We start from the raw sequence: 23,182 nt of genomic DNA, 5'->3' as shown, positions 1-23,182 counted from the left end.
TGGATTGGATAATATTTTTTTCTCTTGCCCCCCCCCCCCCGTCTTATATATGGCCGCTAATACCCTCATTCCAGAGCAAGAAATTTTGTCCTTATTGAATTGATTTTTTAAGTAAGTGTGTGTAATGAACAAAAAAGTAACGTCAGTCCCCGGATCTCTGGGTTGGAGTTCCCTCTTGGTGGTGGTTTTATGCAGGGTCGTCTCAACAACATTACTGAAACTCCAGATAAAGTAATGTTCAAATGTTCAGGAGCTGGAAGTAAAAGCCTACATATTTTTACATATAAACTCTTGAAAGCCATAGAAGTAGATCTATCTCAGTACCAGATTTCATCATGTAGGCCCAGGGTGTTCTTAACAGCATCATAGTAAAGTGATTTTTCTGGGGCTCCCCTACCTGGCTAGAAGTAACTGCCAACACACTTACAATCTCACTCTCGAAAACTGTAACTAGATCCTACTATCCCGCGGGCAGGATCCGTTGGGAAAACGAGGCACGTGCCCAACCTCCACAAATGTTTAGGGCCCCAAAATTACGTCATTTATATAGTATAGGCACGGGCCTTTATTCTACCAACGCTTCTGTCTCAAAGAACACAAAATATAAGGGGCTCCAAAAATTCATACTTGCCCATTGCCCGACATTAATAAACATACCCTGCCCGCCTGTATACCTTGAGTTACGATGGTACAGACTAAGCACCTTGTGAATATGACGTCCCATGGTTAGTGTCTTTTCACTTGAAAAAGCATCATTTCTTCACGTCTGCATTTTTTCTACAGCTCTCTGTGCCCCCCCCCCCTTCACTTAATTGTCAACTGCTGCCCCCCTTAGAATATCACAGGACCACAAGGGTGCCATATGGCTCCCGATTGAGAACCACTGTTCAAGACTTTGAAAAAACAGGAAATGTAGAGAAATGAAGAATCTCAATCACCGATATCTCACTGCCACGCTGCAATTATATTAATACATTGTGCAATCGACATTCGTTCGAACGATCATGCGTTAATACGACCGTTCCATTAATGCGATTGATTCCATTGGTGCGATCACTCTTACAAATATTTTTCTATTCATCCCATGTTATTTTTCGATGGTCCAACATTCAATCCAATGCACGTCCGAATCCAGATTTGTTTCAATTCTTTTTTTAAATAAACGTACAATGCTTTTCGTTGTGAAATTATGTTTGATATTAGAAAATTACGTACCCATTATATAAACACCAAGTGCATACACGCAACTAATTTTTGCAATCTATTATTTTCTAAGCTGATGAATTTTTATTACAACTGCTTACATTCAAACAAAATGAATAATATGATTTTTTTAGTCCATCCACATAATGTAACTTTCTGAAGAAGTTTTTTTTTCTAAATTGTCGATGTAGTGACCTACTCATATAATCATTTTAACGAACGTTGACTATATTAATATTATCTTTGATATATTAAGAGAGAGACGGGGCTTAATGTATTATTAGGGGACATTTTGTCTGATTCCGGAACTGTACAAAATTGTAACTTTTTATATTTCTCTCAACTATTATTTTACGTAGATACTATCGTGCTATCTTTGCTCATTTCCTTTGTTTTTACTTAAATTTTCATTTCATTTCATTTCTCTTGCATAATTTCCATTTCCGTAAAAGACCTTATATTCTATAGGTAATTCACAGAAATATAGGGTTGACGCTTAAAATTAATTTTAAAAAAATCAACCAATCAATATAAAAAGGTGTGGTTTGCATTAAAATGCTAGCCATGACATAGAGAATTTTTTTTATAAAAAAGAAATAGAAATTTTTCACTCTCCCAGATAGCTTTATAACACGATACATTTGACATAACAGATAAAATACAACATCAACAGTGTATAATTAATGTTTATGACAATTTGCGGTAACATTAAATTACCACGTTTCAACAACCCTTTCATTCTTTCGAATGTAGCACGAGCTACGAAGGGTGCTGTTACACAATGTGGTAGTTTTATGTAATGCAAATCGACATAAACGTCAATTATGCTTGTTTGTGTTGTATTTTATGTTAAATGCCGAGTATTCCACTATACAGCGCCCTCTGTGGGAGAAAGTTTGAACTTTTTTAATTTTCCAAAAAAGAAAAGAAAACTGCCAAAATAGGTATTTTGAGTTAAAGCTTAATATAATTTCCTTATACAGGAATGTTGGGGAAGCAAGATACATTTTCATGCACTTTTTTTTTCATTCGTGATCATACGTAGTTGACAATTCGATTGACTAAAAATTGAGATTGCATTATCATACAGCCATTTTTGTTCCTCCATGATATATATGTGCATTGCACATATATATCATGGGTACATTACTTTATATTTGATGCACATTGTGCATCACTTCAAATATCGATATTCGTTAATGATTTCTAGAAAAAAAAAAGTTTTCATATCTTATTTCATCATAAATCCCTTAACGTTCATGCCTGAGTAGAACTCAGTCGACTATAAAATTAATATATAAATGATAGATATTCAAATATTTCTAAAATGATTTTGGCACGTGCTGAAAATTTGCAAAAACCCGTCTAGACATTCGTGCTGGTAAGCGGGTGATTTTGTGAGCGTTATTTGCTCTCTACTTGATCTCTTCGAAGCATTGCAAACTCCTTCTTTAAGAGAAAATGACTAATGCCAATTTTGTCGATAGATAACTAGCACAAAGGAATTAATGTATGCAGGAGAAACATATTCCCCGCCACACTTTTGTCGCTCGTCTCTACATTTTAAACGAATCTAATGTTTAGAAGTGTTTTAACTAGTTCCGCTAGGATTGAGTTAATAATTCTGAATATTACAAAAACAGTATTCTTTCTCTAATCTCTTGGTTGAATGTCGTATAAACATGTTGAGGTTCGAATTTGTATGTTAGTAAAATTGGAAATGAGATAAAAATTCTTCAACATTAGTCGAAAACTAGAACACGGAACATTAGAAATTACTGCACACTTTTAAAGAAAAAAATTCACATCTAGCCGAAAAGATGTTTGTATTTGCTAATCAATGTTCAACGTTAATTTTTGCTATCGTTCCTCTTTCCATTTGGTGTAAAGATTGCATTCATATTTCATTTCTATTTGAACGCTCACGATTTCAATATGATAAGATAATCAGTCATGATAACAGCGATAATTTATTTACAATGGTCCTTGTTCGAAATAATTAAAATTCTTATTTGGATCGTTTGAAATAAAAGAGAGTTGAATTAAAATTTAAATGAATACTGAAGCAATGTTTTTAAGATTAAGGTTTTTTTTTTAAATTTATGTACAGTTTTGCACGTTATTTTCCATTTCATCGAAATGAAAGCGAAGGTGCAACAAATTTATGCATGGAATCAAAAACGTGAACATGAAATTTCAGTTTCTTTAGGCTGAATAGGTAGGGAAAACTTTTATACGAAGTAGGAAACGTTTTTGATAAGTTCTACTGCTCGTGCGATTCGAGAAACTAAATACAACGAAAGCTTTTGAGATAAATCGGCTACGATTTGTATTCGGAAAATCTCGAGAACTTTTGGATGTTGTTTCTTATTTCCAACGGAATTTCATCAATTCCACCCTTCTATCAAAGCTTTCCACTTTCTTGCAGAGCTATCGAATGTATATGCGCTTTGTTCCACCCAAACTTTTAAGGAACGAGATTTGATTCTTACGCCCTGGGAAAAATACTGTGTGGTTGCCAATACAAAGTAGAGGCAATTCTCGTATTACACGTGGAGTCGTCCGTTTCGTTCAATGTATTTTTATTTTTCACTACACTTATGTACTTCGAGCTCTTACGTACTGTCAGTAGCTGTACTTTGTATTCTTTGTTTTTGACGGAATAAAAGCTCAATAAACACGTTTGGAATATGGATCAGTAAGAATTTGATTAAAAATATATACCCATATATATGCATTAAACATTCCACACAGCCAATTTATTGCTTCAACTATTCTACGTTTTCTAACACTAAATAGTTAATTCGTGTAATTCGTGTAGCCTTAACGTTTTTGGCTTTCGCAGGTTAACCTTCCGGAGAAATGATACAATTTAGGATTGCATATTGCCGTACCATTAATTGTGCATAGATTTTGCAGTGATTTATTGTTCCCGCACAATAGGGGTTATGTTAGCTTAAATTAATTTTCTTTGTTGATCAGTACGTGTCATTACAGTGGGTATTCATTGCTAATTTAAATATAAAACAAATTATGCTTCCGATATCAAAATTATGTACTTCAAGTTTTGCCAATCCCAAATTTCCATCGAGGCCAATTGGAATCGTTTCAGAAATGCATTTTTCGGGAAAATACAAATACAAATACAACGCCACAACAGGCAAAATGCCCAACGAGGTGGCTGAGAAAAAGATGCCCATAAAAATATGGTTGTCATATGTTTCAAAAATACAGCAACCCAATTAAAAATGCAATGAACAAAAGTTATAATCAATATATACACATGATAAAATATTATACAATGCCCATAAAGAATACTTATGGTTGTCTTATTCTAAGAATGGATAGCTTCTCGATTTACCCCAACATGTTTATCGTATTTCTTTTTAAACGTGTCAATTGTGTTACAATTTACTACCTCCGGGGGTAAGCTATTCCATTTATTAACAACCCTATTAGAGAAAAATTCCCTGCGACACCATAACCTTGCATTGTCCCTCACCAATCGATACTGGTGTCCCCTTGTAAAAGCAGTCGATTGGCGGTGTACTAAAAGTTCATGGTCCATCCTATCCATCCCATTGAAAATTTTGAACACTTCGATCATATCTCCTCGACACCTGCGTTCATCCAATGTAAACATATTCAAAAAATGAAGTCTTTCTTCATAACTCAAGCCCTGTGTGCCAATAAGGACACGCGTAGCTCTTCTCTGCACCCCTTCAACCAAGTCTATGTCCCTCTGTAGGTATGGTCTCCAAAACCTTACAGCATACTCCAGTCCAGGGCGAACTAAGCCTCGAAAAAGCGGAAGAATGACTTTAGGAGAACGCGAAGAGACCTTTATGAAAATGAGACCAAGCATTCTATTCGCTTTTTTGACAACCGCTGAACAATGTTCAGAAAACTTAAGTCGCTCGTCAATGAGAATTCCCAAATCGGTGACTCTAGTTGCATCCGGGATAGTGACACCATTCAACTCGTAAGAGAACCGTGGGTTGTTCGAACCAAAATGAGCGACCATGCACTTATCTACGCTAAACGTCATGCTCCATTCATTTGCCCATGCTGCAATCTTGTTTAAGTTGGTCTGGAGCAACTCCCTATCGCTTTCATTTCCGATTACCCCCATTAGCTTCACATCATCTGCGAATTTGCTAGTAATTCCATCGATACCCTGATCGAGTTTGTCGATAAAAAGTGAAAAAAGTATGGGGCCAAGGACACTTCCCTGAGGAACTCCACTTGTGACGTCTGTCCAACCAGAGAATTCCCCGTTCACCATAACTCGTTGCGACCTATCTCTTAACCACGATTCTATCCAATTCAGCATGTTGCCCCCTATTCCAATCTCGTGTAAACGCTTCAAGAGTTTGCCATGTTGGACCCGATCGAATGCCTTCTGGAAATCAAGGTAAACAACGTCGACATTTTTGCTCTTACCCAAAGCCTTAGTCACGTAATCATAGAAGCAAAGGAGGTTAGTTACACATGACTTCCCCTTCCTGAACCCATGCTGATTATCCGACAATACATTATTCTCGTCTATCCACTTCACAAACTGCCTTTTGATGATAATTTCCAAAATTTTCGAGAGGGAGCTCGTCAAACTCACTGGACGATAATTAGACACCACTTCTCTACTACCCTTCTTAAATATCGGAACAACGTTAGCCAATTTCCAATCTCTCGGGACGATACCCTCAGCAACACTACTCCTGTATATCTGTGCGACTGGCCCCAACAATCCATTAGCACCTTCCCTGAGAACCCTGGGATAGATATCATCTGGTCCTGGTGCTTTGCTTGCACATACATTTCTTAGAAGATTTAGGACCTCCACGTCTTCCACTTGAATATCGTTGAGCGTTTTATTACCCCATGCAACACCCGTATATCGAATATCATTATCTCCATTAAAAACCGACGCGAAAAAGTCATTGAAAGCACTACACATGCCTACATTGCTCTCTACTTTTGAGCCTCCTATCGAGAGGGGGCCAACTGTCCCCTTACATCCATTATTGAAGAAATGTTTGATATTCAAGTTTTAGTGGACTTGATGACGAAATAAATTGATGGAAATTTTTCGATTATTCAAAAAACCATGGGTTAGCAATCGTTAAAGGTGTGACATGAAAGAATCAGAGCAATGCAATACGTGTAAGTGTAATAAATGTGAACTAGAAAACCATCTCTTTTTCCGTAAAGATATTTACTCATTTTCAATACTGCTTGAGCCATACAATACTCTTGGTAAATGAGATAATATCCATGAATTTACCAAGTCTAACCATCTCAATCTTATATCGTATTTTTTACTCATATAAGAGACATGTGAATATGATTCCTGTGAACATAAAGAATCAACACAAAACCACCTCTGGTGAGAAGTAAATTTCTGCACCCTGCCGAGCACATATCGAGACCAAGAAAGTTTTTGGCAAGATCTCGAAAGGCCATGTGCCTACATGACATGTGACAGCTCTAAGTACACTTTCTACTTTTGTATACAAAGGCAGAAGGGATACCAGTGAGTTTTCTGGTCAATGTTTCCATTTACAGAGAGAGAGAGAGAGTTTATAGGACCTACTCTTTGGTTTAGATTTCCTTACACAGCTGACTTATCTGTGTGCATCATTATTATACGGTTTCGTAATAATCCCCTATTTGACCATTGGGGATTAAAAAAGGGTTACCGTTTCAGGTATCGACTATGAATCATGAAGTATGCATTTATTACTAGAGCTTTACCGATATCAATAACGATGATGGTGGTTCTTGCCTGAATGTCGATTCTAGGGGCAGCAGGAGTTTTGAAGGGTCTCACAGAAAATAAAATCAGATTCGTTTCGTTTGACATTACAAATACCGTTTGAGCTGCATTTGCCATTTCGATCTAAATCAATTTCCTGACAGTACGGTCAGTCTCGCTTAATCGGATATCAACAATTTGAATGTTTTCAACAGCTGGCTGATACGAAGTTGAAATAAGGAAAGAAAGAAAATTCAACTGCCTTTCGGGAAATCGAACTTGCGTCCTCTCACTTGCTCGGTGAGCGCTCTAGAGTCTAGACCACAAAGCCAACGAACATCAATATATCCTTAGAGCTCGTGCGCATTGAACGGGGCCATATATGAAAGGTCGGCCTAACTGGTAGTAATGTCAAAATTACGAGATCTGGACTGAGTCCAACTGCGTCCATGGTACCGTTCAGTGCTCACGAACTTTAAGAGAAGATTTATGATCGTTGGATTTGTAGTCTAGTGCGCTCACCCGGCAAGTGAGAGAACGAGGGTTCTATTCTCCGCCAGAACAGTTGAAATTTCTCTCCTTCCTAAACACTCATCTTCGCATCAGCCAGGTGTTGAAAACCTGTATAAGGATAGCGGGGAGTGACGTAATCCTTGGATATCAATGATTCCACTACACAATTCCAATTAACCGGGGTATCCGCTTAAGAGGGGAACAATTCGACTGCCATTTTACAACGTTAGTATATGCAGTTTGTATATTGTAAACTGTATAATGATAAAGGTTCTGGGATAAATGAGACATCAAAAATTGCAAATGAAAATTATATTTAATTAATAATTACAATGATCACAATACCTAAGATATTTACATTAGGAAATTTAGATCCCTCTGTTGGGTAAACAAAGAATAAAAGTAAAATAAAATGAAATGCACATATTGAAGACATCTCTTAAATCCTTGGAGGCCAGTAATTACCCTATATTCCTTTTCAAAAATCCAGGGTGCCACATTATTAGTAACATATTTTGCATCCATGACTCTATTGGAGAAATTTTAGTGCCTATGGATGTTATTCGCTCAAGCGTGGACGACTGCATATATTTTGTTCAAAGTTCTCTCTTTCAACTCATAAAAATTCTGTTTCAACAAGATGTGCAAAGAAAAAAATATGTATTTAATCCATCATTTCTGCAATGAAACGTTTCGAAGGTTTCATTACCGAAATTTAAATCATTTTAAAATAAAAGTGATTATTATTTATTATGTGTGAGATTTTTTCCATTACAAAACATTAAATATTTTACCCTTTCCTACGTATTTTTCTGTATTACACTTACATACTCTCCATCTCCTATTTACTACGGGTGGACAAGAGTTTCTAGATCGTATGCAGTTATGTAAGTTTTGAAAGAAAAATGAGGTATTTTATTTGCTGCTTATATATTATTGCACATTTTAGGTAAAACAAAATAATTAAGTGTCAAATTATCCTATATTGAGGATCAGGTAAACAAACTCGCAACCAAGAAACATAGAAGAAATAGGACGGAAAAAAATACGTAAAAATGTAAATAATACTGCATATCTAAAAATTACATCTTAAGAAATTTAAACTGTCAAATAAATTCGATGTTTAAAATAACAGAATTATAGTTGTATAAATGATATAGCGATTTGTATCTACGGTACAAATAACAAAAATGACTCCACTCGAATTAAATATTTGAAAATATTTTTGATCATGATCAGGAAACATTTCCTTTTTAATTTTTCTGCTTCTTTATCCTCAAAAGATAAATTGAAAAGAAATGTAAATTCTTCTATATACCAGAAATACAAAAGAAAATTGTATTGAGAACTTCAACCTAATGTAAAAGTGGCGCTGGATTCTCAGTAATCATATTCTAATACCGACTGTGTTCGTAAGTACTGAGACTGCACGTGGGTCACTGTGTTCCGTCCATTTATATGCATATATACATAGATATATATTTTTCCTTTACAGTCCCTGGATCCTCGTATTTCCTTCTTCGTTTCCAATTCATCTTGAATACCTCCAACTTTTAAACTTTTTTTCAAAAAAAGAAAAAAAAAACTCTTCTTGGTGAAATCTCTAAACGACATCTATTGAAATATATTTCGTAAAGCACTTATTTGAATACTGGAGTCTCGAATTCTTATTTCGATACTTGCATTTCAAATTTCAACCGTTTACTTCAACCATACTTTTTGGATGTTCTTTCTTCTTCCTTCCTCTATCGGTTTTATACATTTTATTTTTTATTCCTTCTCATAGGCAGATCCAGTACTCAACTTTTTTGTGTAAAAAAAAGGAAAAAGGGTAAAAATATAAAATAAATGTAAAAAAAAAAATAAATAAAGCTCGTTCTCCTTGAAAATCGTATGAAGACGAACATTTTTTTTCCTCCCTTCTCCTCAGGAAAAAAAGGAAATGATAAAAATTCTGCGACGTTTCGGAATGATGTTTTTTTTTCCCGGAAAAAAAAACGGAAATCAAAAGATTTGCGAAAAGGGTTGGAGGTAGTTGTTGTTTGTTTGTTTAGTTTTGAGAGCTTTTGTCCTTAAGAAATAAATAAACAAAACAAAAACAACATTTATGTTCTCTATGCATATGAAAATATGTAAAATTTATCATTTTAAATAAAAAACAAAAATGTTCCAGAGTTTTTTAGCTGTCTGATAAATCATTGCGGTGTATGTAATATTCGAGGGAAAAATTTATATTTAAAATGCAATGGTATCTGTAGTAAAAATGTATTTACAACGTAATATAAGATAGCGTAAGAATTTATAGTGATATGGTTTTTGAAGTACGTAAACAGGATATGTCAGTACAAGAGTTACTGAAATTAATGAACAAGCATTTTTTAATATATATATATATATATATATATATACACACATTGTAAAAAATTCATTGCTTATAAATGAAGAATTGAAAACAAAATTAATAATTAAAATAATTACTGTTATGCAGTGCCATCTTAAGTCATAGACGCACCCGGGCACGGCCCAGGGGCCTCACAAAAATGAGATCTGGTTGGCGTTTTCAAGAATTTGCGTGGCAGGACTTCAGAAAAATCACTGGACCCAGGGACCCATGATTTTCTTAAGACGGCCCTGCTCTTTTGTGGTTTGTAATGATGAGAAGAAGTGAAATTTGAAAGCATTATACGAAAATTGAAAGCAGTATATGAAAACTGAAAAATTCAAAATTGAAATTAATCGAAGCCAATGTCTAGGGCTCTCATCAACTGCTTTCATTTCTGCTTTCAATTTTCATATAATGGTCCCGAATTCCATTTCTTTTCATCAGTAATTTTGTTTTGAACTTATAAACCATGAATTTCTTACAATGTTTTTTTCATATAGCAGCTGCATATTTCAGCTGCCTATGACACTGGTATTGGTGAGTTTCAACAAAAATTAATTAATTTTGCAACAAAAGAAATGAGCCACTATCAACTCAGCTAAACTAACGTTTTGGCTTTCACAGCCCATTCTTCGTGGGGAAATAATACCAATTATACGCTTTCCGCATTACCATTCTCTAGTGATAGATTACAGTGGTTGTCTTCTTTTCCATCGTAATCAATTGCTTGTGTGCTCAACTTTACTCTATTTGTTGATATGCACATCATTCTGGTTTTTTACTGCCTGTGGAATATTTGAAAATTATACAGGCTACATATATCGTACAGTGGGGTGATTTGGGTAGTTCGTACCTTAGAAATCACTTGGTCCGGGACCCATAGTGCTCTTAAGAAGGCTCTGCACTTGAGTACAGATTTTAGACATTTTTCGTACTACATCTCTTATGAATTAGCATTTTTTACTAAAAGTTGCACAACTAGAAAGAAGACTTTTTTTGTGCTTTGATAATTGTTCTGTATTTTATTACGATGGTCGAAAAAATGAATGCAATGTCGTACCGAAGCCACCCCCGTTAGGTGGAATGACAGGTGCACACTACTCTATTATTTTGATATTTCGCCCATCGAAGCGTAGGTTTTCATCTAAACCAATGTAAATCATTCGGGACAAAAAAAAAGATAACTACATGAATTTTGTTTTTTTATTACAAACGTTTAGATTACTGTAAATTATTATTTTTTTTTATCTCTAGAATGCAAATCTACTTAGTCAAACATACCTGTTGTCGAGGGATTATCTTTCAAAATGCAGAGAGTCAGATGAATACCACATCTCATTTTTCAATTCTGTGACTTCCAGTACTTTCACTATTTTTTCTATGATATTTTTACATGATATTCACCATCAAAAATTTCAGTAATCTCACGTTGGTGTATTTTCTTCCTTCGTATTCCAGCTAAAATAAAATCACCAACTCTGGCATCGGGTCTACTTTGTTCTTCATCAAACTGTTTTGTAGTAGGAGTACAACATGTTTTTATCTCTCTTCTCTTGTGTTGCAGGAGCATCGATTTCAGAATATTCTGGCATGAAAAGGCAGCCTTCACTTTTTTTCTCTTATTTGGCTTGTTGATTCATTGTTTGGTCCTTCTATGATTATTTACTACTACTGGTTGAAGCCTCCATAGGGTTTTTACAATCCAGGTCATCAATAGTTATTCCATTCATGGAAAGACTGAAATAAAATACTCTCCCTAAGCTCACAGCAATTCCTAAATATTTCACAAATAATAGTACAACAAGTAATTCACAAAATAATTTAATTAGATTGTTTATCATTCACAATTAACAAAAGAAGAAGGATACTTACGAAAGCAAACGCCTATCAATATTGTACAATGTTACCACTAAGCACTTTAAAGAAAGTTTTCATGAAACTTTAAAACGCGGGTCATGATAAAAGTAGGGATAATTATGAGAGATTCAGCCACAATTTTTAATCATGGACGCCCACTCAACGGCTGGACCTGGAATCACCTCTATATTTCATTCAAAGTGGCTATGGTGTCATCTAAAATAAAATATTAGAGCATGTGTACCCAAGTCACCCCACTTTACGGTATTTATTGCGTATTTGAATCATACAAATATTGAAATCATTATTTCATTTCTCACATCATCAGAGAATAATACACTATGGATAGTATTTTTCGACTAAACCCTCTATGGTTCACATAAACGTATTGAGGGATGTAAAAACTGATGTAAGTTGGTGCTGTTAGCATATTCTTAATTGAAGCAATACATCAATTCAGCAATTTTATTAATTGGAGTGAATTTTTAATTCGCTAAATAATGGTTAATTAAGGGTAACGTATACATTTTGCCTTGTTTATAATGTGTGTTATTTATAAAAATATAAAATCTTGCTTAGCAAAGCTCAATAGTTTCACTTATAATTTTATTTTCAATCCCCTCAATATTTGATGCGCTTTTTATAAATCCGTGAACAAGTAAATTTTCGAAAGCTCTCGGAAACCTACACTGACATGGAATCAGATCTTTCTAAATAAAATATTATTGTATTTGTATAGCCGTATTTTTTACTTAAGTGACACTAGAAGATGTACTTTCTAGAATACTAAAAGATTTGAGAAAATATTTCGGTAAGATGGGTTTTTGACCATATACTTGTCATGCATATTCAAATATGCACGGGGTTATAGAGGATTAAAATTCTGCCACGCCCCCCACAATGTAATAATTCCCCCCCCACCTTCCACAAATGGCAAATGTTACCAATTGGAATCTTTTGAGAATTTCCCACTGAAATGCATTCACCAGAAAAATGTTTGACATTTATGTTTTATGGAACCTGAAGACAAAATAAATTGATAGAAAAAACGTTTTCAATCAACCATAAAATATTCAGGTTCGGAAGGGTTAACGTACTAAAAACAAGTAATTTTTCTCAATCTGGATCATTTTTTCAATTTTACGAATTTTTTTCATTTTTCCGCACGCTTTCATATATCATCGTTTACATCGTTCTGCGCAAACTTGGAAATATTCTTGATAGTATTTAAGCTTCATAAGAAGAGAGACAAAGTTGAACTTATTTTTTTTTCCGCTTGAAGTTATCCGTCAAGAGTCATGCCAATATGTAAATACTGTGCTGTTTTTTTTCAGGTAGGTAATGACGTTACTAAATTTCATCATCCGTCACTATAATCATCAAAATGTCATCATCTATGGCTATATTCGTCAAAAAATCCTATCTCTTTAAATATCTTTCAAAGAAAGATCTCGACAGATGAGTTTTTCACTAAACTTTACGGTTTTATGTTAAAACAATGAAACAAATAGGAAGCAAGAACTTTAAAAAAACCTATTCTAATAACGGCTTTAATGGAGTTCTGCTGATGAGATTTCCTCTTAAACAAGGAATGCATAGCATGTTGACGAAACGAAACATGAATACCATCCATTGTCCTTCTCTCTCTCTTTGTTATTATTCTTTTAAAAGATTTTCCTTGAGAAAAGTATAAAAAGTTAGCTTAAATGGTTTTTCTTTCTCAAATTTTGGTTTAACTTCGTATGCTTCATCAATAAATTAATTCCTGCTCGTTATGACGATGATATAATGCGAATGATCCATGCTTGCGGACACATACAGGACAAATAAATTCGCCTGTAAAAGAGGCGTGACCGTATGGGGGGGGGGGTTTCCCGTTGCAAATGTCGAATACAGTATTAGCAATAACTGAAATGGTTCTTTGTTTGCGAATGAAAAAAATTCTGGCAATATAAAATGCATCATAAATGTACATAATTATGTATTGCACGGATACACACAATTGAATTTACAAAAGAAATGTTATACAGAGTTCATATACTTTACATCTTAGAATTTGCATATTTTGGAAAAACTGATCAATCGATGTTTGGTGGGTTTGGCTGAGTATTTCATTTCCTTCAAACATAGGTCGCACTTTGCCCGCGTGCCAGCAATTCACCCTTCCTCTCCTCTGGTATATATCATTGGTTGAACATTCCTCGATAATTTTTGCAGTATTATTCACACACCTCACCATGTCATAAGCAGATTCACCACACAATATCTTAAATATAGTTTCATGACTCATATGAAAACGATCGAACTAACCGTTTGAAGCCTTGAATTTGATGTGTCCAAATTCTTCTGCCGCTTCTAGAGCTTTTTCTTGTGGTGTCCAGTCAGGAAAAGGTAAATTCTTGCTTCTTGCAGAAAACAAACCAATCGCGTACACAACTGAGTCTACGGCAAGTTCTTCTGTCTTCAAAAATCTATTTTTCCAAGCTTCATTTCCGTTTTCAACCATTCTTCTTGCCAATGCTCGTTTTGCTTCAAAATGGAAAATATCTGTGTCCCCCCCCCCCACCCCGACATTTGCAAGAGTACGAACTCTATATCTTTGTGATAACATCAATTTTTTCTCTCTTTTCAACTTTTTGTCTTTAGTGATAGAGAATGATGATTATTAGAAGTGACCGTATTAAACAACATGAAATATACGAGGACAACAAGCAAACTGACATCAATGTTGTCAAACGTTAACAAAAATTTCAAACCAAAATTTAATTTAAAAGCAGCCGAAAAGTGGATAAAATATTAGAACTTATACTGCCATCTAGTGAGCATAATTCGAACCAAAATCGCAACTGTTGATGTAAATATAGGGGTTTTAGTTGATTGGAACGAATGATGAAAATTGTGACCGTGAAAAGGGTTTACTGTGTATAGGTATGAAGATTTTAAATAAGCTGAAAGCAATGAAAAAAATTAGATCAAGGCAATGAATAATTTAATCTGAGTTATCATGAGCCTCACAATTAAATTATAATTTCAATCAGAAAAAAAGAAAGTTAATTTTAATAAAAAAAACTAATGTATCTTCAACGTTGAATTACCCTTTAAAATGAATGTTCAAAATATTGAACACATTATAATTAACTATCTTGAACTCAATAAGCATTATTATTTAGCAGTTGGTTTTCGAAATATAGGTTTTAATGAAAAAAATCGTTTCTGTTCACTATGAAAAAAAAAATATTTAATGAAAATCAACAGAAAAAGATCGCGGTTGTCTCATAAAATAACAATCATCTATCAAAGAAAATACGCCTATCAAATCTCATATATTGATCGTATTACTTATAAATAAAAAATTAAGTTTTTAAGTTTCATCAGAGAATCGGCATTTAATGTTCTTTTCTATCATTTTCAGAGGAGACGTTTGTGAAATAACTGTCATTTCACATCTCTGAACGGTATTAAAAATACCTTTCAAACATAACTTCACGTACTGATATTATTTCGCAAATTTAATCCGATTAAACCTCACACATGACACGCATTTCTTTATTCATTGCTATTATCATCATATTATTTTTCTTTGAAAAAAGAATTATTGACATATTTTTCCTTTCACCGTGAAATTCTTAATTTCCCTCAACACTTTTTTTTTCTGTCCGACGTGGATTTTCAGGATATTTCGAAAAATACAAATACCGTAAAATAAATAAACATAAAAGAGAAATTTTCCTCAGATTTTGACAATACGATATTAGGTATAAAAATGTGTGTGCGTAAACAGGCATCTTGAAAATGGGCTTAAAAATAATTCTTCTATCTCCTTTTATAACTATTTTGAAACCTCCTGGATAGGAACGAAATAAATAACAACCATAATAAATTAGAATTTCAAATAACGAAAGCTAAAAAAAAAAGAATTTATGATATGATTGGAATTTATAAAATTTTTCTTTGCTAAAATCTCGGAATCCTTTGGAAAATATTCAGCAGAATTGATATTTCTCTCGATGGAAAGAAACGTGGGGTTTATTTATTGGAATTCATCGGAAGATGCAAACATTTTTATACGCGGTAATCCTTTATTTTCCCCCTCACGCGAATGAATTTCCCCAATTTCTAAATTTTTCCATATCTGACATCACGTTTAATTAACGGCAACACTGAGAAATTCGTGGAACAACTAGAAAAATGTTCTGATCCTTCACAAGAAGGGTTTTCACAAAAGAAGAATTTTTAAACGTCAGATTCATATCCATACATTCTTAGGTAAATCCTGGGAAAATAAAACGCTATTGCTTTGGACATTATATTTGCATTTAAATGCGATTTCTCTTCTACGCCCGTTTTCTCGTGGTGTTTACTTTTCATATTAAACCACGGGAAAGTTTTATTCTTTTTCTCTTCTCCTCCTTTCTCGGTGCAATAAAATTATTCCTGCTATAGACGAGACTAAAGTAAATATTACAGTTGAAAGCCTTTGTTTGTTTTCAAATAGATTCTTATTATGAATTTTCTGGCCCGTCTTGAATTTTGGATTTTCATGGGGAACGCTCACGCCTTATTATCTGGAATATGCAGAGTATGTTTTTTTTTTTGGAATTCGAAGAATTTCAGAATCGTTTGTGAATAATACGGTTACTATTTCTGTAAGAAGTTCGTCTTGGCAATCCTGATGCAATCTGTAGAATATTTGTATTTTAGTATTTCACATTTAATGAGGATCGCATATAGAATATGAATGTTAAATTAGGTAATTTTATAAAAGTATGATTAAAATTATGATTTTTCAATGAGTGTATCTTTCATATAAATTTGTAAATTAACATTTGATTTGGGAAAGTTTTCTGTTTAATTTTGAAAATTTAATTATTGTTAGAAGTCTAATTTTGTCTCCTGTATGAGATCATTTTTTTTCTTCTTATACTATTCAATAAATTATTTTCTTGTTCACAATTTTTGATTGGGTGGAACATAAAATGAATATGACATGAATGTCACTCTCCACTTGTTAATACAAGAATTACAGAAGACTGGATGTTGTGAAGATATTTGTTACTTGAGATGTTAATTTTTTTAGAGGCAGAGATGAGTTTTTTCCTTCCTTAAAAAAATTAACATCTCAAGTAACAAATATCTTCACAACATCCAGTCTTCTGTAATTCTTGTATAAAATGAATATTTTTTCTCAGATAAATAGCAATTTACCTGGAAAAATATTCAAATGTATAAAAGAAATGAAATATATAAAAAATCGTAATATACATTATATGTTTACCATTGTTATCGCCTAAATTTTATTTCTCAAAAGATTTATATCAATATTTTAAAACCGCTTCCAAAAAAAACCGAAAAAAAAGCTCCTTCACGTGATCTAATTTTTAACAAAGCACTCAAAAATGTACAAAACAATATTATTGAGTATCTTTTGTGTGTTTTTCTGTTCAATAATCTCATTGATCTAAATTATTTCCCAGCAATTAGGGTCCAATATTTTTGCTCAGTTCTCTTGAGTAAATTGTTCGAAATGATCATTGTTGTAAGAATTGAGGGCTATGCCATCAATCATAATGCTATAATTCCACACTAGCATGGTTTTCGAAGACATCGCTCTACCGTTACGCGGCTTCTCAATATTGCGGAGTGTTTGCAGGAGGCTAGAATTTACAAAGATACAGCACCACTGGCTCTCCCATAGACTAAAGATATACTTATCTATTATCTGTATACTATTATTATTACTCTGTGGGCTCTCCTCGATTTGAAAAAGAGTTCCAATAAAGTATGGCATAGTTATTTATTGTATAATACTAATCCACACGAACATGACGTATAGCATAATAAAATTCACGAGCCGATATATTTGTGCTCGATCCTTTCAGATTCGAATCAATGACTCAAACTCACTGCCTATCAGAGCCTCAATTGCACAAGGGAGTGTCCCTGCGCTATTATTACACAACTTCAAATGAATGAATTTCCTGTCTCTCCTAAGATGATTCGATCATAATTTCTGCAAACAGGGTGCTTACAAAAGAACTTCAATCAATCTTCAAGGAACGCTTCACAGGGTTGAGAACCGGAGTGAAAATAGTAGAGTCGAACCTTTCTTTTTTCTTTCAAACCGAGCACAACTCGGGTCTATCATCATCTATTGGCAATTTACTACCTAGTGAGTTGTGCCGGAAGTGTAACTGGGTATGTACCTAACAGTCTGAGAGCGTATGTAGTGTTGCGTTTAATTTTTCACAAGTGAGTGATGTATTATGGTTGAATTTACATTTGTGCTGTTTCGAGACTTTTTAAATGGGAGATCGGCTCGCATTCGCGCTTTGAAGTTGAGAACCACAGAAAACCAACTTCAGCCGACCACCACTGTGGCGACGGGGGGGGGGGGGATCCGAACCCGGGACCTCGCAACACGAGTCCGTCACTCTGACCACGAGACCGCCACAGCTACAAAGTCGAACCTAATTATAATCGAAGCTAATAAATCGATCTTCATGTGAACCACTGGCAAAGAAGACACCTCTTGACGCTACTATTGAAATTAAAGGCGTTCAAGTCTCACTTATTACATTTATAGATATTTTGGTGTTATTTTAGGCAATTTTTCATCTTTTAGAGCTCATTGTGAGGTGGGAATCATCAAAGCTAAAAAGCAAAACGCATGTTGAATAAAATTTGGCACACTTGATTATCATGATTTAATTTATAAAACATGGAAAAACATCTCAGTTCTTGCTTTTATAAATTAGGACTCGTTGAAAATAAGGAAAAAACGGGACATTTTATACATGAAAAAGTTGGGACGGCCAAAAATACATGAATATCCCGTCAAATTTTATGTTCATTCCTCTCTCACGGACCACGAATGACAAAAATATGTGGCTCACGGACTGAAAAGAATTTGCAACCTTGCACTAAGGGAACCAACACGCTTCGAAAATTCCCGTTTTTCTTTTCGAAGCACTTTCACGTGCAACGGAATAACATCAATACACTACTGAAGATACCGCAGTTGTTGATACCCATTGTTGCTGCTGCTCATCGATATATCCAGGTTCGATCTTCGCACAGTTTTTGTTAGCTGAATGTGATTCCCCCTGACATCGGGAGCCAATATGAGAATGTTTTCAAAAATGTCTCACCACAGTGATATTAGAACTTGTCGATCAATCACTTTGATCTGGAAGATGGATGGCAGCACATCCAAGACATGTAACATGGAAACACTAGATCCATACACTTCACTAATGGGTTGAATTTAATTTGTGCTGAGCATGTTATTTAGGAGCGAATCTAGCACACAGCGTGGCGGACCATTTCCCGTATACAGCAAATGTATTTAGTGTCAACCGCCAGAATTTTATTGGACTATCAACATGTAATAAAAGAAATAAATTCACAGAAATTTCTGTAGTTATACTAGTGATATTCAGTATGAAGAAAAAATACTCTTTTAAAAATTTATTTCCCAGTCGACATTTTTTGCCGTTGTGCAGTCATGTGGACATCACGCTGGACTCATTTGGAGGATCAAGGTTGGGATCCCGTTGGTGGCACGGAAGTTGTTTTTCTGCGGTTTTCCAACTTCGAGGATCAAATGCGAGTTGGTTTCTAATTTTTTTCTGAAAAGTTTTTCAGCAGGGGGAGCAAGAAAGATCTCCAACCCGTTGCTTACGTAACATGAAAATTCAGGCATCTGCCAATTTAATTTCAAAATACGGAAGACAGACGCCAGAACTACTATTACACAAAATACGGATAATCTCGACAACATAAATACGTTATGGTCACATACACGTTGAGAAAACACGTTCCGTCATGTACAGATGCGTTTCAGATTCCTTTGTGGAAGACGTAGCGTGTATTTTGATTATTTTTTCAAGTTACGTATTAAATTATTAAATTATTAAATGCTACTACTAAATATACTAAATGATTAAATACTACTACATCACATATGTACCTCGTCCATATTCCTCTGCGGAACTTCTCACGAATTGGCACATGTTGGAATATACGTGTTGTGAGTCTGACAGAAGTTTGTTTCTATGTAATTCTTGTTATGTGTAGTGCCGCCACCTGCCATCAGTTTTTTCAATTATAAGTGTATTCAAAAGAAAAATGATTAAACACTAAAAAGTTTAATAATAACAACATTAACTGTGATTTGATATACAGGGTGTTTCAAAAAAAATCATACGATTTAAAAAAATAATTATTCAGTTTTTAATACCTTCTGATCGAATAATGTATAGGTAGGTAGAAAGCGGGAAATCTCGAGTTTCACGCATTTGCCGACAGATAGCGCTGACGCTTTTCTTTCGGCCACCACTTCAGTGTGTGTCAAGATTGACTTTTCCCACAGTTAGAAACCGATTCGGATGACTTTTTTTTCCAGCAGGACTGGGCGGCACCACCACACTGAGCTTGGACGTTCGAGAATTTTCGAACAATCGCATTCCTAAACAATGGATCGGCCGTACAAGACTTGACGATTCAGTTAAACATCACTGGCCTCCAAGATCGCCGGACCTGACAGTGTGCGATTTCTACTTGTGAGGCGGGGGGGGGGGGGGTTATAAAGGAATATGTGCCTCCCTGTCCAGCTACATTAGCCGAACGGAAGATGCGCATAACAGCAGCAGTGGATGCAAATATATTCGCAAAAGTTTAGGACGAATTTGACTACCGTTTAGACATATGCCGTGCATTCATGCCTAGGTGGACATATTGAGCACCTTTAATTTGGTTTGTAAAAAAAACTTTGATTAGCCATGTACTATAAAATTAATCTTGAGTGTTTATGTTCAATATTTTTCGTATACGCATTTCAAATCGGGTGATTCTTTTTGAAATACCCTGTAGTATATACTGAGAGCTTTTTTTGGTTTTTTTTTTCAAACTAAAATATCAACGAAACCGAATTTCAAAGTTTAATTGTTTTATAAAACACTATTCCTCACACTTAATTATATTAGCATAATTTTTTAAAATACTATTTTGAAATCAAATCCGGAAAAAAGTAATAACTTTTCATTCTAGCGTTTGCAAGGATTGGAAAAAATATATAATAATAAGTCCGCATTGCACTGCTAACATAATATTTTATCCCCCTCCCCTGCAATATTTTCCAGTAGAAGTTTTTCCCTTCTTAAAATTACAGTATTTGGAATTTCACAATCAACGAAATATAAAAACAAATTCACAGTAAATATGCTACAAAACAGTGGAATGAGACAAAATATCTCATTCACTTACGAAAACTATTGCCCTACTAAAGCCTTAGCAATTTTTCAATCGTGTGAGAACACACAGGGCATTTTCAAGCAGTAATTGCTTGTTCGCGTGTGGCATTTTATTAAATATGTTCCAACTCTTTTTTTTTTCGCTTTTATTTTATTTTTCCGCTAATGCGCTTATTTCTGTAAGAAACCACGGAACAACATTGGAACTTCACTCCCATCCCAAGAACATACATATATATGAGTATTAAAAGTTATTAGAGGAATAATTAAGACATTAGAATGTGTAACCCCATCTACTGTAACACATACATAATTCATAGGTTTAACCCTCTATTTTTTTTATTATTTCCATTATTATTTACCTTAATTTATTACCATTTTTACTCGACGTTTTTCTGCCTCCTCATTTCGTCGAATAAGCGCGAAAACATAAATCTCCAACCACGCAAAGCATGGTTTCGAATCAATGTTTTGGTAATAATCTGTGCTGTTGTATGGTACGGTATGGTGTGGGTGGTCGTTTGAAATGCCCTGAACATATAACCTAGAGCTCTTTCCTAGATATGTATAATTTTTTTTTAAATATATTTTTTATTTATGGCTGTGCGTGTTTGTCTGAGTGCCAGTGCACGTCGAAGGTTCGCGCGTTTTAATTGAGAGCTTACTTTTATGGAGAAGAGGCGGGCATTATTGGCATCTTTCCTCTTACCCGAATTTCAGATACAGTCACGAAAATTGAAATTAGTTGGCTGATACACTCCACGGCCATAAAAAAAGGAGCTGAAGAAAAGCGATGGAAATAGGGGAAATCGTGGCTATTTAGGAAATGATGGTCATTGTGCACGTTCTGTGAGACTGAAATGTCAGTTGGTCACATATTTATACAGCGAACCTACTTGTAAGCAATCGTTTTCTTTCCAGCGATATATTCTCATTTATGCCACGAACATAAATAAATAAATTGCTTGAATATTTGCATTATACTCTAGACATAGTTGAGCAAATACTCGTATTGGTAATTTATCGTTATTCCGCGCGGAAGTGCATCCTAATACAGGAAGTTTCGAGAGAAATGTAATGTGCGTTTCGAATAAATGATCCCATTTAAACAAACGATAAAAACAAATAAATCGGAATGTTTGTATTATGCAGGACTTGTTTTACAGTTCGAAATATACTTGGTGTAATTTTTATTTTTGTACGAATTTCGTAAAAATCGGAAACTCAAGCTGTATCTTGAAAAAGTTCAGTGTGATGTTTGATGGATTTTAGTGGCAGATTGTGAATAGCGTCAATCGTTTTGATTTTACGGGGTTTAAAAAAATACGGAGTCAAATTTACGGTACTGCAGTTGATGCAGATTAAATGAATGATTACTATATATGTTGAATCTTGCAATTAATAAAGCTGCGACAATGAATGTGATAAATCGATTATTATGCATAATCACCAAATATCTCCGTGAGTTTGATAAATTTGTCACTTTTACCACTGATTAAGTATAATATCAGGACCCAAGTATAATAACCAAGCGACGTTGCTAAATTTGCTAACTCTAACAAAATTATAACTATTACCGGTGATTTTCCATAATACTTAATTGTAATATGTAAATTTGATGAATATGAAAAAAAAAAACCTTAATCAGTCTAGTATGTTTGATATAGTCGGTATAATGAACTCTCATTTAAAATTAATGCATTTTATGATATAACGATTTTATAAAATCATGATTTCATAATTTAAAATTCGTTAAATAGTAATTTTTTTTTCAAATGAAACTTCATTTTATTAGGGTAGAATCGTGAAATTTATTGAATATGAGTTCGTTATTCCGAGGTCTCATTTCAGAATTTGTACTACAGGAATAAATTAAGGGAGTTATTTCTCGGGCGTTTGGAAAATTCGTTAAATCAGAGTTCATTATATCCAGTTCAGACTGTGGCTCACAAGTTCGTTCATCTAAATAATAAATCTTATTATGGCAATGGGACCAATTTTCATTTTTTGTGCTTATTTATTTTATTTGAATTTTTTTATTTATTCATTATTCATTATTTGATTTTAGTTTTTTTTTTATTTCACAGTATTTTACTTTTTTCTACTCATTTTTATTTTTTAACGCAATAAATAGGGAGGGAGGCAGTTTTACAGCATAGCCAGGTTTTTGACCATCTTCTTATATCTCTTCGTTGAGACAGAGCAATGGGCCATGTTCTA

The sequence above is a fragment of the Pholcus phalangioides genome, unplaced genomic scaffold (genome assembly GCF_987345545.1).
Source record: "Pholcus phalangioides strain wild (caught in Gottingen) unplaced genomic scaffold, Ppha-v1.0 ptg000013l_1, whole genome shotgun sequence".
In the NCBI taxonomy this organism is placed as follows: domain Eukaryota; kingdom Metazoa; phylum Arthropoda; class Arachnida; order Araneae; family Pholcidae; genus Pholcus; species Pholcus phalangioides.
The sequence above is the reverse complement of the archived record's forward strand: the minus strand, read 5'-3'. Positions refer to the sequence as shown.